At 48.0% G+C, this 14,136-nt stretch overlaps 1 protein-coding gene across 9 annotated transcripts in view; it reads left to right on the forward strand.

Moving 5' to 3' along the window:
- Positions 1-7,837: 7,837 nt before the first annotated feature.
- Positions 7,838-14,136, forward strand: part of MEGF11 (multiple EGF like domains 11) — a gene marked incomplete at its 5' end in the record, with an annotated part of 349,005 nt that continues 342,706 nt past the window's right edge. For 7 of the 9 annotated variants that reach the window (XR_013960412.1, XM_080664625.1, XM_080664628.1 and 4 more), the window contains one exon: positions 7,891-8,022. Of the gene's footprint in view, positions 8,023-14,136 lie in introns of all 9 variants that reach the window. The other 2 variants (XR_013960411.1, XM_080664633.1) reach the window with 1 other exon arrangement.

The raw sequence follows: 14,136 nt of genomic DNA on the forward strand, positions 1-14,136 counted from the left end.
CTCGAAGGCCTGTGTGGGAAGCAGTGACATAACAGATAAATGCCCTATGCTGTGGTTAGTAATAAGAGAGGCCTATGCACAGGGTGCCAAGAAGCCCAAAGGAATGGTGTTCTGTCCACCCCTCGGGCTTCAAGGAAGACTTCCTAGGGGATACTGTGCCTGAGCTGTCTTGCTGAATGAGGAAGAATTAGGTTGAAGAAAGATGGAAGAGCATTCCAAACACAGGAGACATCACTAGCAAAGACAAAGTATGACATCGCATTCATTAATTCATCTAAGAAACAGTCACTGATGGCCTACTATGTTCCACAGGTGCTGTGTATATGGAGGCAAACAAGACAAACTCCCTTTCTTGATGGAGCTTGTTCTGATGGACACATGGCCCACAAGCCTTTCGACATTGCTGGAGAACCCAGCGCAGAGCAGGGAGTGGTGGCAGAGGAAGCCGGAGAGGAGGGTGGCAGTTTGTTCTATGTGTGAAAGTTGAGTTGATACTCTACCTACTTCTACAGAGGACTGAGGCACTTATAAAAAGCTAAGGATTATATCAATAAAATATATTTAAAAAAAAAAAAGCTAAGGATTAACAGATCAAGCTACCACCAGCAGGAGTCCAACCCCCAACTCCAGCCCCTTTCCCCAGTCTCTTGGCTGCTGCAGGGAAAATGCTAACAGTGCTGGGCAAAAGAGGCTGTTCCTAGACCCTACGTGCTCCTGGAAATCCTCGTGGGTTGATTCAATAATCTGGGTTGTGACTCAGGGCAGAGAGTGGAGAGCCTGGCACATTGTAAGAACTTCATAAATGTTTGCTGAATGAAAACATGAGGGTAATGATTTTATCTGTAAAACAAAGGCATGCCTAATCCCTTGAGCTTTGACTTGAGTCTACAAATGATGACATTACGAGCTTCCTGGAAAGGAAGATGGCTCCTACACCAACACCTCGCTCAACTCAAGTCAAAAGATAAAAAGCCAAAAGTAAAACCCATGTGCCTTTACATAAAGTCCAATCATCCATCCACTCAGCCAACATTAGGCCAGACACTGCAAGACACTGGAGATATTGAAATGACTTTATGAATTCACCATCCAATAGGGACAGATAGATCTGTAAAATGTCTAATAGCAATGAGAAAAGTGCTAATGGAGGTAGATAAGCAGGGACGGTGAGGGGGCCAAGGAAGACCTTGTCAATGAGCAGTTTTAAAGGATAAGACTGGAGTTTGCCAAGCTTGAAAGAGGATGGGAAGGGCAATTAGACTCTGAGAACAGCAGAAATAAAATTAGGGCCCCAGCCCTAGTTGGTTTTGCTAGTGGTTAGAGCATTGACCCAAGGACTGAAGGGTCTAGGGTTCGATTTCTGTGAAGGGACATATATCTCCTGGCCTGGTCGGTCCGGGTGCACGCAGGAGGCAACCAATCGATGTATCTCTCTCACATCTACGATTTTCTCTCTATCTCTCCCCCTCCCTTCCACTTTCTGTAACAATCAGTGGAAAAGATATCCTCGGGTGAGGATTAACAAAAAGAAAAAAAACAACAAAGAACCAAGCAAACGGACAAACAAAAAAATTATGGAACCCAGAACACTATGTCAAATTCAAGGCATGCAGGTAAACTCATGTGTCTATCTGTTAGGATGCTAAAAGTGACAGATTATTGAAAATGGGAAGAGGGGGAAGTTTTAGAGATATACTTTTTCCAATTATCTGTTGCAAATAAAATAAAAATAGTATCCAAGAAGTCTGATTATACTGACTTTGATTCAGAAGGCTCACTCTCCACCTGATAGTGTCATTGTCATTACTATTCATTTGACAGCATCGTTTACATTTGCATTAGACCCCAAATCAAAGCAAATCAGAATTTGACAAAGGTGTGTCCATGAGATGAGGTGTTTGATGGAGAATGCATTTGCTGTCTTTTGTGAGTGAGCAGTTTATGTCCTGCTGGGCTGCTGCCTGCTGTGGCATACAGAGGACTGTTTCCAATTATTTAACTTCAGCTCCTAACAAACCACATTTTAAAATTACTTATTACCCAGAGAGTGATAGGTAATTACTTATTAATATAATGGTAATATGTAAAATCTGCATCTGTGGATATGCTAAGTTCATTTATTAATTTTTGGAATCTCAATTCCTCCAAGGACCTTCACGAATCTCCATGATACCTTTGAAAGCTGCGTTTGCATCTGATTCTCTGATTTTTATACATAAAGATCCAGAAATTCATATTGTTGTCACCAGTCCACAAAGCAGAGTTTCTTCTCTTGGGCAAATTGGTCTTAAACAAAGTATACCACATAAATTGCTTCCAGATAGTTTTGTGCCTGTGGGAGGACTAAGGGCTTAAGCCAAGATGCATTTTCGTGTCATATTTGCTCCCTTTTCCTGGTAAACATGGAGGAAAGAGAACAAGAAACCCAATCCAAGTTTGCCTGGAGGCAAGGAAATTCAGTGTCCAAATGCCACATTTCCCGGAACTGTGCAGTAATCTGTTATAATAATGGAGCATCATAATAAATGATAGAGTAATAATGTCATAGTGATAACCTATAATTTAAATAAATCTGTAGAAATGTAGGATGGAAAGATCTCCAGCATTTGCTTTTGAGGGTGAGTCACAAACTCAATTCTCAATTCAAAACAATTGGCACTTCTGATGTTTATATGTAAATAGATCTCATTAAATATTCAATCCATATTCAAAGTTATTAAATATTGATCACAATTTAATAAGTACAACCAAGTTAATCAAGGCTTCGATTGGTGGTTGTGGGTTCAGAAAAAGCTTTTGAAGATTCATTTCACTTGGACTTTATTCTGATCCTCCACTTCCCTCCCATTTTTAAGTGAGTGCAGGAATTGTATTATATGCATGTGTAGGCATTGGGTGTCTGTTGTTGTGTACATTGGGTTGCAATGGGTTGCTATCTCTTAGTGATTTGTACATTGGGCAGATTGTGGTGAGTGGAGATACTTGAGGCTGTGTTGGGGTGGACTCTGTCAGTGTGTGTTAGGTGAGCAGATGTAACACTGGGGAGTTACCTTAGATCCTGTCTGCTCCATGGTTTCTTCTCTACACCTTGTCAATGGCTATGACACAGTCCCTTATAATTTTTTGGAAGGGGAATATCCAAAGGTTGTTTTTTCTCAGGGTTGTGCAAGTGTAGATGGTACTTGAGAGTGAGTGTCTTCTTAAGCGTTGGCCCTAGGCCCTTTGCTTACCTTACCCTAGTCCCGTGGTCGGCAAACTGCGGCTCGCGAGCTACATGCGGCTCTTTGGCCCCTTGAGTGTGGCTCTTCCACAAAATACCATGGCCTGGGCGAGTCTATTTTAAAGAAGTGGCATTAGAAGAAGTTTAAGTTTAAAAAATTTGGCTCTCAAAAGAAATTTCAATTGTTGTACTGGTGATATTTGGCTCTGTTGACTAATGAGTTTGTCAACCACTGCCCTAGTCCACCCCTGCAACACAAGACACTAGCATTGAGCAAAGAGCTTTGAAGAGGCCTGAGTTCAAATTTGAGTTTTGTTACTATGTGGCCTTGGGCAATTTATTCTCTAAGACCCTCAGTTTCCCCCTCTATGGAAGGTCGATAATAACGCCTGCTGTGTAGAATTGTTGGGAGGTTTAAATGAATCCACGTGTTACCTTATTAGTGAATTGTAGATATTTATTCTTGTAACAAGGCAAGGCCCTATGCTAGGCTTTATAATACACATGAAGGTAAATAAGACCCCAAATACCTTAGAGTCTGGTGGGAAGATAGACATTTTCTCAAGCACTCTCAAATGTCAGGTTTCACTTGAGGAGTTTAAAAGTCTGTGTAAGTTCTGAAATCTTTCCATCACTCAACAGATTCCAGTCATCCCTGGTGTGTGCTGCATGTTTGTCCCTGGGGGTTGGAGCCAGAGCTCTGCAGGAAGATGGAGGGGAAAGGTGTTCCCCGGCAGAGAAAGGAGGGCGAGGAAGGAAAACAAAGGTCATTTCTTGTTCACTTGAGTGAAGGAAGGCATGGGCCATTGTGGTCTGAGCTCTGGACAGTCTGTCCAGTGTTCTAGCCACTTGATAATTTATTTCTAAGAAGAAAGAGGTCCTCGCACCTTGGTCACCAGGGTTTTGGCCTCCTCACCTGCCATCCCCATCTAGACTGAATTGTGCAGAGAGGGTGGAAATGGAGCTGGGTTTCAGATGTCATCTCACTGGAGAAGAGATACTTGGGATCCCGGTAGGAAGAAAGATCAGAGAGGCTGAGGGGAGAAGGTAGAGGGTGAGAGCAAAAGCTATAAAGTGAATTCTGCTTGGGCTCTGCTTACTTTCTGAGTGAACTTGAGCCAGGCAATTCTTCTCTCTGAGCCTGAGTTTCCTCCTCTATAAGATGGAGGTAATAGCAGTGCTTATCTCATATCATTCCCATTTTGCAGATGAGAACACTGAGGCTTAGAGAGATTAGCATGGAGCTAAGTGATAGGGCCAGGATGTGAACTTAGGCATCTGTTTCCAGGGCTCCTGCTCTCAACAGCCTCACTCAACTCCTCGGTTTTACGGTCTTCTTGCCCAGTAACTTTTTTTGAGAGCAAGGCTTACAGCTCTTTTATTTATTTTTTAAATATATATTTTATTGATATTTTTACAGAGAGGAAGGGAGAGAGAGAGAGAGAGAGAGAGAGTTAGAAACATTGATGAGAGAGAAACATCAATAAGCTGCCTCCTGCACACCCCCTACTGGGGATGTGCCCGCAACCAAGGTACATGCCCTTGACTGGAATTGAACCTGGGACCCTTGAGTCTGCAGGCCGATGCTCTATCCACTGAGCCAAACCAGCTAGGGCAAGACTTACAGCTCTTAATAGTGGACTCTTGTCTCAGATCATGCCTTTAGATGAGTAATGGGGTCCAAGATGTCATAACTTCCAAAATAAACTTGTTGCAGCTGGGTTGAGCATATAGGATGTACAAAGCAGTACCTTTCAGTGCAGGCTATCAGGGATTGGCAAATGAATGATGGATCACAGGCTCCAATGTGACCCCAACCTGACCCTCAGAGACATTTGCTAAAAGTGTTCCTGGCTCTGTTGGGACATGAGTCCTTGGAGGCCTGCCAGATGGGTAGAGAAGGTGCAGCTTTATAGATCTATGTGGCTTTTTAGAGTATGGCAGAAAACCAGGCCACCCCCAGCTTGGCATGGAGGGGGGCCAATACCCCTCAGCCTCACAATTCCTGCCTGGCAGTGTGGGAGTGTGTGTGAGAGAGACATGGGTGCTTCCCATGCGTTTGCTTATTGAGATGGGGTGGAATGGTTTTCCAGCAAGACCTGCCCACCTCCCCAAACCTGTTAGAACTAAGGTTTAAGAGTTATAAGTGGACAGCTACCACACAGAAATGAGGGTGTGTGCGTGTGTATATAGGGGGGCGAGGGGGAGGCGGGGAACTGTAACTCATAATCCAAAAGGGAATGCGAAGATGAAGAAAAGATAGCAAAAACCTACCTTATGTAATATTAACTGCCAACAGTTATCAAGTGCCGCTGTGTGTATTATTTGGTTTATTCTTCCCAGGGCTTACAGTATTGTTATCATTCCCATTTACTGATAGAGAAGCTGAGGTCAGCGAGATGAAGTGTCATAGTGAGTGGCAGAGCAGGAACACACACCCAGAAAGTTAGAACTCTTAGCCTTCAGCATCTCTGATCCCCACAAACTGCAGCACCTCTGAGCTGGAGAAACCCTTAGAGAACATCTATTTCAGCCTCTTCAGCATGAGGTAGGGAAACTGAAGGCCAAGAATTGCAGTGATGGACCAGGGTCAGACAGCTGGTAGTGAGAGCCCTAAGATTTGACTGCAAGGCCACGATTAGGGTGAGGCAGGAAGGCCCTAGGATGCAGCATTTAAGGAGGTATTCTCTCTCAGATGCCAAACCTGCACTTGCACAACCCTGAGAGTGACTGCTTCCTTAAATCTTGTGCCCTAGGTACCTCACTTGCCTCAGCCTAGTCCCAGCCCTGATCAGATGCTTCTTCTGATTTTGTGGTGTGACGACCATGGCCCAGGAGTGGGTTTATTTATTTTTTAAAAAATCTGTTTTTATTGATTTTAGCGAGAGGGGGAGGGAGAGGTAGAGAGATAGAAACATTGATGAGAGAGAAACATCCTTCGGCTGCCTCCTGCACACCACCCACTGGGGATGGAGCTGGTGACCTCTTGGTTCATGGGTTGATGCTCAACTGTTGAGCCACCCTAGCTGGGTCAGCTATAGGTTTATTTATTTGATTTGATGTCCTAAGACAGAAACCTGATGGGATATTTCTGTGGAGTTTTGGCAACATCCCAAGCAAGGTGTCTACCCAGGGGCTGAATGGAGGGTCTGCTTCTGGTTGCTACCATGGAAGGGACTGTACTGAAGGGGAACAACATCTGGGCCCAGCAATTAGGCATGAGCCTAGGAGAATCATGGTCCTGTCTTGATAAAGCAGGGTGGCAGAATGGGGTCCATGAAAACAGGACCCTTCATCTCTCTGGATCCACTGGGCTGAGATGGGGAAGTGCCAGGAAGAGCTTCTAGGGGTGGGACTTCCCTGATCAGAACGAAGTCCATTACCAACGGTGGAAGCAAGAGGGCTAGGTGCTCAGACACATGTACAGACTCACCTTTTCCCAAAGCCTCAGATAATGTGTGCTTTACTCTAAAAAATTCCTCCCTGAGATGTGTACAGCACCTTTTCCCAAGTCTGGGCCTTTCTGCTCTTGTAGTTCAAGGAGAAAAGGAGACAACCTCCCGGCAAAGCACCCCCTGCCTGCTACTCCTTCCCAGGTAAGCAGGAGAAAGATGGTAAGTCCCGCATTTTTTAGAGAGGGGTCCCGGTGGGGAGAAGGGTTCCCAGTGCTATATGCATTGCCAGGTCCTCCCCCTCACCCGGTTGGTTACCCAGGAGGGGCAGTGAGGTGGTCCAAGGTGCTCTCCTGGAGGGAGAAAGCTTCCTCTCCTGGCACCGAGGTCTCAGGTCTGGGGGCTTGGGCGCTTGGGGCAGGCAGAGCGGTTGGAAGGATTGGATGGGCCCCTAGCCTCTTGGCAATTCCCAGGTCAGCGGAGGAGCCCTGTCCTGGCTGTGGGAGCAGTGATGGACTATGCCCTGACTCTGGAGTTGACCTCGCCAAGGTAAGTCCCACGATCTCCTCTCTCTGGGCCTCAGTTTACTCATCTTCCCAGGCGTGGCCCGGCTTGGCATGCCTAGGGCCTGACATTCTGGGTTATTTGTCCTCCAGATGTTTCTCAAACCCTTGTGTGGGGTCCCAGCCTCCAGCCCTGGCACGTCCTCTCCGTCCTCAGATTGTGACCAGCATGGCTGGGGGGGCTCCCTAGGTACCCTTCGATCCCAGGGGGTCTCCCCTCCCCTATTCGGAGCAGCTAGAAGGAGGCGGTGCACAGCACTTTCTGACCCACCCGACGGAGAGGGGAGGTAGGGATGAAAGGAGAGTAGAGAACAGCAAAGGTTAGGAGGAGAAAATAGCAGAGAGACAGAGGGTAGAGAGAGAAAAGAGGGATAGAAGAGAAACGAGCAAAAGAAGGAAAGTGGGGGAAGGGAGGTGAGAAGAGATGCTGGCAAAGGGTGAACCAGAGAAAAAGGAACCCAAAGGAATCTGGAGAGAGACTAAAAGATAGGAAAAGAGCGAGCGAGAAAGCAGGGTCTGAAAAGACCGAAGAGGGAGAGAGAGGGGAAAAAAAGGAGGGGAGGGGGAAAGAGGGCGGGAGACGAGAGCAGGGAGAGGACGGCTGGTGGGGAAGGAGAGGGAGGGACCGAGGGACGGAGGGGGTGGGGGCTGGCTCCGCAGCAGCAGCGCGGCTCCTGCCGCCCGCCGGCTCGCTCACTCGCTTGCGGCGCCCGCCGCCCGCCGCCCGCCGCCCCGCTCCGGGTTGCTCACAGCTGCGGCTGCTGGCCCGGCGCTCCGGCGTGGCTCGGGCTCCGGAGGACCGGACCCAGCGACTGGCCGGCCGAGCCCAGGGCGGCTGCGGAAGCAGGTAGGTGGCTGGGCGGGGACTGCGAAGACGCGGAGCTTCGGACCGCCGGGGATACGGGGGGACGCGGGTCGGGATAGGGCTGTGCAGCCTCGCGACTAACTTTCCTCCGGCCCCGTGGATCCCCGTGGTCCTGCCCGGGTCCGGGTTGCCGAAGCCGACTTTAGAGCGGGGAGCGGGGGGGTGGGGTGAATTCCGGGGTTTGGAGAACGCCAGGGGTCCGGGCAGGAGGTGAGGAGGGTGGCCCTGGAGTAGGCACACGCCAGCCCTCCGGCCGCAGTCGGGACGCAGTGCCCGCGCTGGGGAAGACTGGAGCTCAGCAGCGCGGCGCGTTTGTCTCCGGGAAGGCGCCCACCCGCCCCTCAGTCTGGGGACTCCCACCCCCGAGTCGCCTTGGGCGCGTCCGCTGCGCGCCTTGCAACCGGCGCCCTCCTTGCCCGGGTCCGGGCTCAGAGCCTGCGGGGAGCGGCCAGGTCCCCGCCCCGGCCAGCGGGAGCGCCTCGCGGGCGCCAAGCCCCAGCCGATGCCATGCGCGCTTTTGCTTTTTGGAGGAGCTAAACGGAACGTATACCCCCTTCATGTCTTTCTCTTCCCGTCGCTCCGACTCTCTTCAGAGAAGTCCTGGACGCCGACATTTGGGTTGACACTTTGGACGTCCCTCCTGCCCTGGGCGGCGACCCGTGCTCCCGAAGTTAAGAGAAGCGAGTCACTCGCCGTGCGCGCCCGGAGCGCGGTCCGGAAGTTACCAACTTCTCGCCCGCCCCGGTCCGTAGTGTAGGAGGTGGGGAAATGGGTGGTGGTTGTAGCCCCTTGGAGCCGCAGAGCGCAACCGCCTTCCCCCTGGACTTGGTTTATTTTCTTGATTTGTTAGAAAAATACGACTTAAAATGCAAAATCGTTCCTTGCGGGCGTCAAGGTCCGTGAGTGGGACGGAGCCTCCGCCCTTTGGGAACCGGGGAGCGCGCAGCCTCGGCTTGATCATTCCCAGAGCTCCCGAGCTCTGGCTGCGCTCTCCCGGACCTGACTCCCGGCTCCATCCTACAGTAGTCACTTCTCAGGATCTGTCCCTGGTAGCCCGCCCCTGCGAGGCTGGTCTGACTCTCCCGCGTGCTCATGTTCTCTAGAAAAATATTTCAAAAAATATTTCGGCTTCAGGATCTCCCATTCTGTTCCCCAAGGAACGCATAGAGCACGGCCTCCGGCCGGCTGGAGGAAGCCTTTGGGTGGTTTGGGCTCCCGGTCATCTCCGCTCGCTCTGGCCAGGGAACTCGTGCCCGGGCATCGGCGCTCCTCCCGCGCTCTGCCTGGAAAATAGGAGTTAATGCCCAGCTCAGGAGCCTGAGAGCAGAGGCTGGCCTGGGTTGTCAGAGTCTGCCGAAGGCTCGAAGGCTCGGGTCTTCGCTCCCGGAGTCCAGGAGGCCGGATTCTCCGTCCGGTGCGGCTTTATCGGAACCAGCGGGGCCCTGGCTTCGCAGCCCTCTTTGTAGGAGTGCTGTTGAAGAGGTTCTGTTGAAAGGTTTACAGTAGGTTTAGTGGGGCGGAAAGGTTTACAGTAGGTTTAGTGGGGGCTTTGCGGAGAGGGTCCCTAGGCTATCGTTTCCTGCAGGTTGGGCGGGGTCCCCCCCAGGAGCACTCCATTCTCAGCTGGTGCACACCACGCATGAGGTCTCTATGTTGCTCAGATACTGTTTAAGCCCCTAGAAATTCAGGGTCCACCACTGCAGTCCCACCTCTTTCTCCCATCTCACAGATCAGCAAACCAAGGTCCAGAGACCTGACAGGACTGGCTTAGAGCTAGTTAAGGTTGGGAGGGAACCGTAAACCAGGTAGGTCTCCGGATCCCTAGTTCAGGGCTTTTTCTAGCATTCTATGCTGATGTTACCACGTTCTCAGCACAGCACAAGTGTTCCCAGTCATGCCACAGCAAGTCATTGAGGACTGGGCATGTATGCGGGTAGAGGCAGAGGACTGGTCTCTGGATTCTCTTGTTAGGTCCTGTGTTATCATGTCCCAGAAAATAATCACTTAGGTGATAGTTTGTTGCTACCTATCCTGTGCCCAGACTTAGGTCCATAGACTCCATAAACTGCAGTCCACAGGGAAAGAGCAGCCATTGTTTTATAGCAAAGGAAGCCTGCATAGGCTTCTCAGGTGAAACTAATTTTGGAGGGGGCAGGATTAGGGATACCCCCGAGAAGGGAGGATTTGGGATTAGCCTGGGGTAGGTTTCCAGATGGGGGAGGAGGATTATGGAGCACAATGTTTGAGAACTAAGAGAGAGGCAGGAAAGCTAGTAAATTGTTAAGTTGGTGATCAAAGGACAGCAGGGTCTGGGCAAATGAGAATTTGACCTTTGAATGAGAAGCCCTACGGCACCCAGAAGATCCAGCTGCTCTGAATCCAAGCTCAGAACCTGGCCCAAAGGTCTGATAGTTCTACATCTAGTGTGAGCAATTGTCTGGGAAGTCAGCACCCCAAGGTGCTGGGAATTATTCAGGCTTTTGTTTCTCCTTTTCTTCTTTCTGCTCGTTCCTGGGTTTCAAATACAGTTGACCCTTGAACAACTTGGGATGGTGGGTAGGGGTTAGGAGCACTAACACCCAGTAAGAACCCGTGAATAACTTTTGATCTATCCAAACTTCAGCCATTCCTTGCTATATCAGCCAAGGATTGGTTCGAGGATCCCTGTGGATACCAAAGTCGGTAGAAGCTCAAGTCCCTTATATAAAATGGTATGGGACAGTGTATACAGTCATCCCTCTGCATCTGCAGATTCCCAGCCACGGGTGAAAAATACTGTTTTATAACTGCGGTTGGTTGGATCCGTGGATGCCAAATTTGTGGATATGGCAGGCAGAACTCAACATACTGATTGAAAAAAAAAAATCTGAGTGTAAGTGGACCCACGCAGTTCAAACCCATGTTGTTTCGTTGTCCCTTTCCAGCCATAATTTTAGAATTTAAATACTTGAGTGTTTTGGACCGACTATGGGTAAGGCATTTACTGCGATAGGAATAGTCAACAAATAATTCTTGAGCTCCCACTTTGTGGAAGGATTGGTCTTGGGGATACAGTGGTGAACCGGACAGGCAGAGTCCCATACCTCATGATGCTGGACATTGTAGGCTTCAGTCCTCCATGTATTTGAAGTCTAGTTGCAGAGTGGAAGCGAATTCACAAAAAATATCTGAAAAAGTGCTGAAGTGGGACAGTATAACACAGAAAATTCTGATCCTCCCCTCTAGCGGTTCAAGGCTCCAAGGTGAAAAGACTTGAAGCTGTTGGCTATGAGATTCGGAGATTCTGTGGGCTTCCATGACCCCAGCTCCTGGTTGCCAAGGGTAACCCAGAGGCGGCTGCATTGATGACCTCAGATATGGCAGTGGAGAGAGCTGCTCTGCAAAGCTTCTGCAGTCGCCAGTCAGGGATGTTAGAAGGGAGCTGGTGAGTGTTGGCAGCTGTGGACTTGCTAGGTATCCATAGAGACTGGTGCCAGGTAACCATATGCCTCTTAAGTTCCAGCATCCACAGCCATTGGCGAATTCTATAGCCCCATTGTACCGATGAGTAAATGGAGCCCTGACTCTGCAGATTGGGATAGCTATGCAGAAAGGGCAACCCAGCCACTATAGAGTCCAGGTATCCCTGATCTCTTACTTTAAAATGATGCTCTTTTCTTCCTATTTTGTAGACTAATGGTTCTCAGACTTCAATGTAGAAGGCTTGTCAAAAAACAGATTGCTGGGATCCACCCTCAGAGTTTCTAATTCAGTGGGTCTGGAGTGGGCCCAGTAATTTGCATTTCTAACAAGTGATGCTGATCCTCTTGGTCCAGGGACCGCACTTAGAGAACCAGTGTGGTAGAACAAAGGAAAGAGTTATTTTCTTGAGATTTATGCAATGGGGGAGCCTGAAACAAAGGCTTTGCTTTTGCTCTAGGAACTTCCAGAACTTGCCTATGTATAATCCTCTTCCCTTTACCCCCAAGGAGGCCATAGAATTAAAAGAATATTTTATCTTCATCAGCGCACGCAGAGAGAATATATTGCAATATAATTAGGGAATACATAGGTGTCGCGCGTTGGATGTAGGCTCCTTGCCCCATGGCTCTGGGGGTTTATTAGAGCAGTTATAATTGAAAAGGTGTCATCCACTCTGAGAGCCCCTCATGAAACTTTCATGGCCTGGGTGGTCGTTGTCCAAAAAAGCATGTCTTCTTCATTTAAAAGAAAGTCAGAGAGATTGCTTCTCCTGCTAATGGGACTCTGTGTTTCATTTGACAGTAACTGTGCAATGTGTTTTTAAGGGAGAGAGAGGGAAATTGAACAGCCATTGTGAACAGATAGAGGTTGGAGGCAGTCCCCATCACAAGTTTACAGATCTGTTTGTTGAACATGTCAACATATTTTGAAACTCTGTCTATCTGTTTCTCCTATAAAATTTCTGACTTTAAGGTGTATCTCAGCAGGAGGAGAGTTTGTGTTTCAACTTAGCTGGTTGGGTGAATGTAGCAGCACACTTTATCCCCAATATGTTTATTAGACCCAAAAGAAAGGAACCATAAAAGAGTTGTTCTAAATGCTGGCATTTTTCATCTGGATTCTATTTATTGATTATTTTACAGTCGAGAAGTAGCAAAAAATCTATGTTTTTACAGCAAATAAAACTGGCTGCAGTAATTATGCAGGCTCAACATGTCTCTTCTGGAGCAGGAAGTTGGAATTCAGCCTGACTCTCAAACATTTGGATGAGATCTAATTGAAAAAGACATTTCAAAGAACAAATATTTAGGAATGCAGAGTTTCAATGATGGTCTCTCTGGGCCAAGTGCAAGCACCTTTCTTTTAGCTTGATCTTCAGATGTGGGGGGAGGCCATAGGGAAAGACTTGGTCAGTAATGTTGAGAGCACAGTCAAACATTAGGCCGAAACTCAGTGAGGCTTAGTAAAGAGAAGAGAGATGTATTCAGGGAATATATCCCCTGTAACTGGTGAGCAAAGGGAGAATCACTTAATCAAATATAGGTTGAATAGTTATTGAATGTCTAATCTTGGAATAGGCAGTGTGGATAGGGACCAGGACTTTCCCCTATTTTCCCCTAGTATATCTCCCATAATGCTTGGCTCCGGTATCTATAGTGACAGGAGCCCTTGAATGGAGTCAGTATCAGTCAGGGCTGCAAGTAGCAGAAAACTTGAACTCAATGTGCTGAAATAATAAGGAACTTAGTATCTCCCATAACAAGAGGTCTAGGCTATGTCTGCCCTAAGCTTGGTTCTTTCACTGGTTTAACAGCATCATGAAAGATCCAGATGCTTTTCATCTTTCCTTGTTCTCAAGGTCACAAGATGGCTGCAACAGTGCCAGGTGTCACACCCTTACAGTGATGTGCAGAGGCAGAGAGGCAGGAAGGGAACTTTTTTCCCAGGAGCTTCTCAGCAGACTGTCCCTTTTCTCATTGGGTGGAATTGTGAATCACACGTCCATGCATTAAGCAATCACAGGCAAGGGAAGGAGACCATCATAATCGCCCTAGATTCTAGGGCCTAGAATAATCTTGATGTGTGTGTTGAACCCCAGAGAAGGACAACAAACATCCTAATGCTTTGAAAGGGAGAAAGAAGCAAACAACAATGCCTACCATAGAGTTTAAGGCCTGGGTTTTAATTCTCTCCACTCCTTTTTAGTCCTGTGACCCTGGGTAGCTATTTCACTTCTTTGTGCCTCAGTTTAATGGGAATTTATTGGGAACATAAATCTGAATTAACCCAATAATTACACTTGATTGACATAAGAGAAGTAGATGATTATTTAAAGATTTGATCTCTGACATCAAAGAATTATCTAGTGCAGGAGACATGTGAGGACTAGATCAGAGAGCAGAACCAGAGAGTAAATAATTATGACTTGCAGACCAACTATGGCAGGAGGAATGTGACATCAGTGAAAGACACAATAGTTAGAGAAGACTTCCTGGAGGGCATGGTTCATGGTGCATACTGGAGCTCTAATATTTAGGTATGGATGGCTTATGAGCTCCTTCTGCCCAACTTGCTTTTCTTTTGTCAATGGTAAATGGGACCATTAGGCCAAGATGAGATCTTATTTCTACAATC

This window comes from Plecotus auritus (genome assembly GCF_963455305.1).
Source record: "Plecotus auritus genome assembly, chromosome: 1".
Classification (NCBI taxonomy): Eukaryota; Metazoa; Chordata; class Mammalia; order Chiroptera; family Vespertilionidae; genus Plecotus; species Plecotus auritus.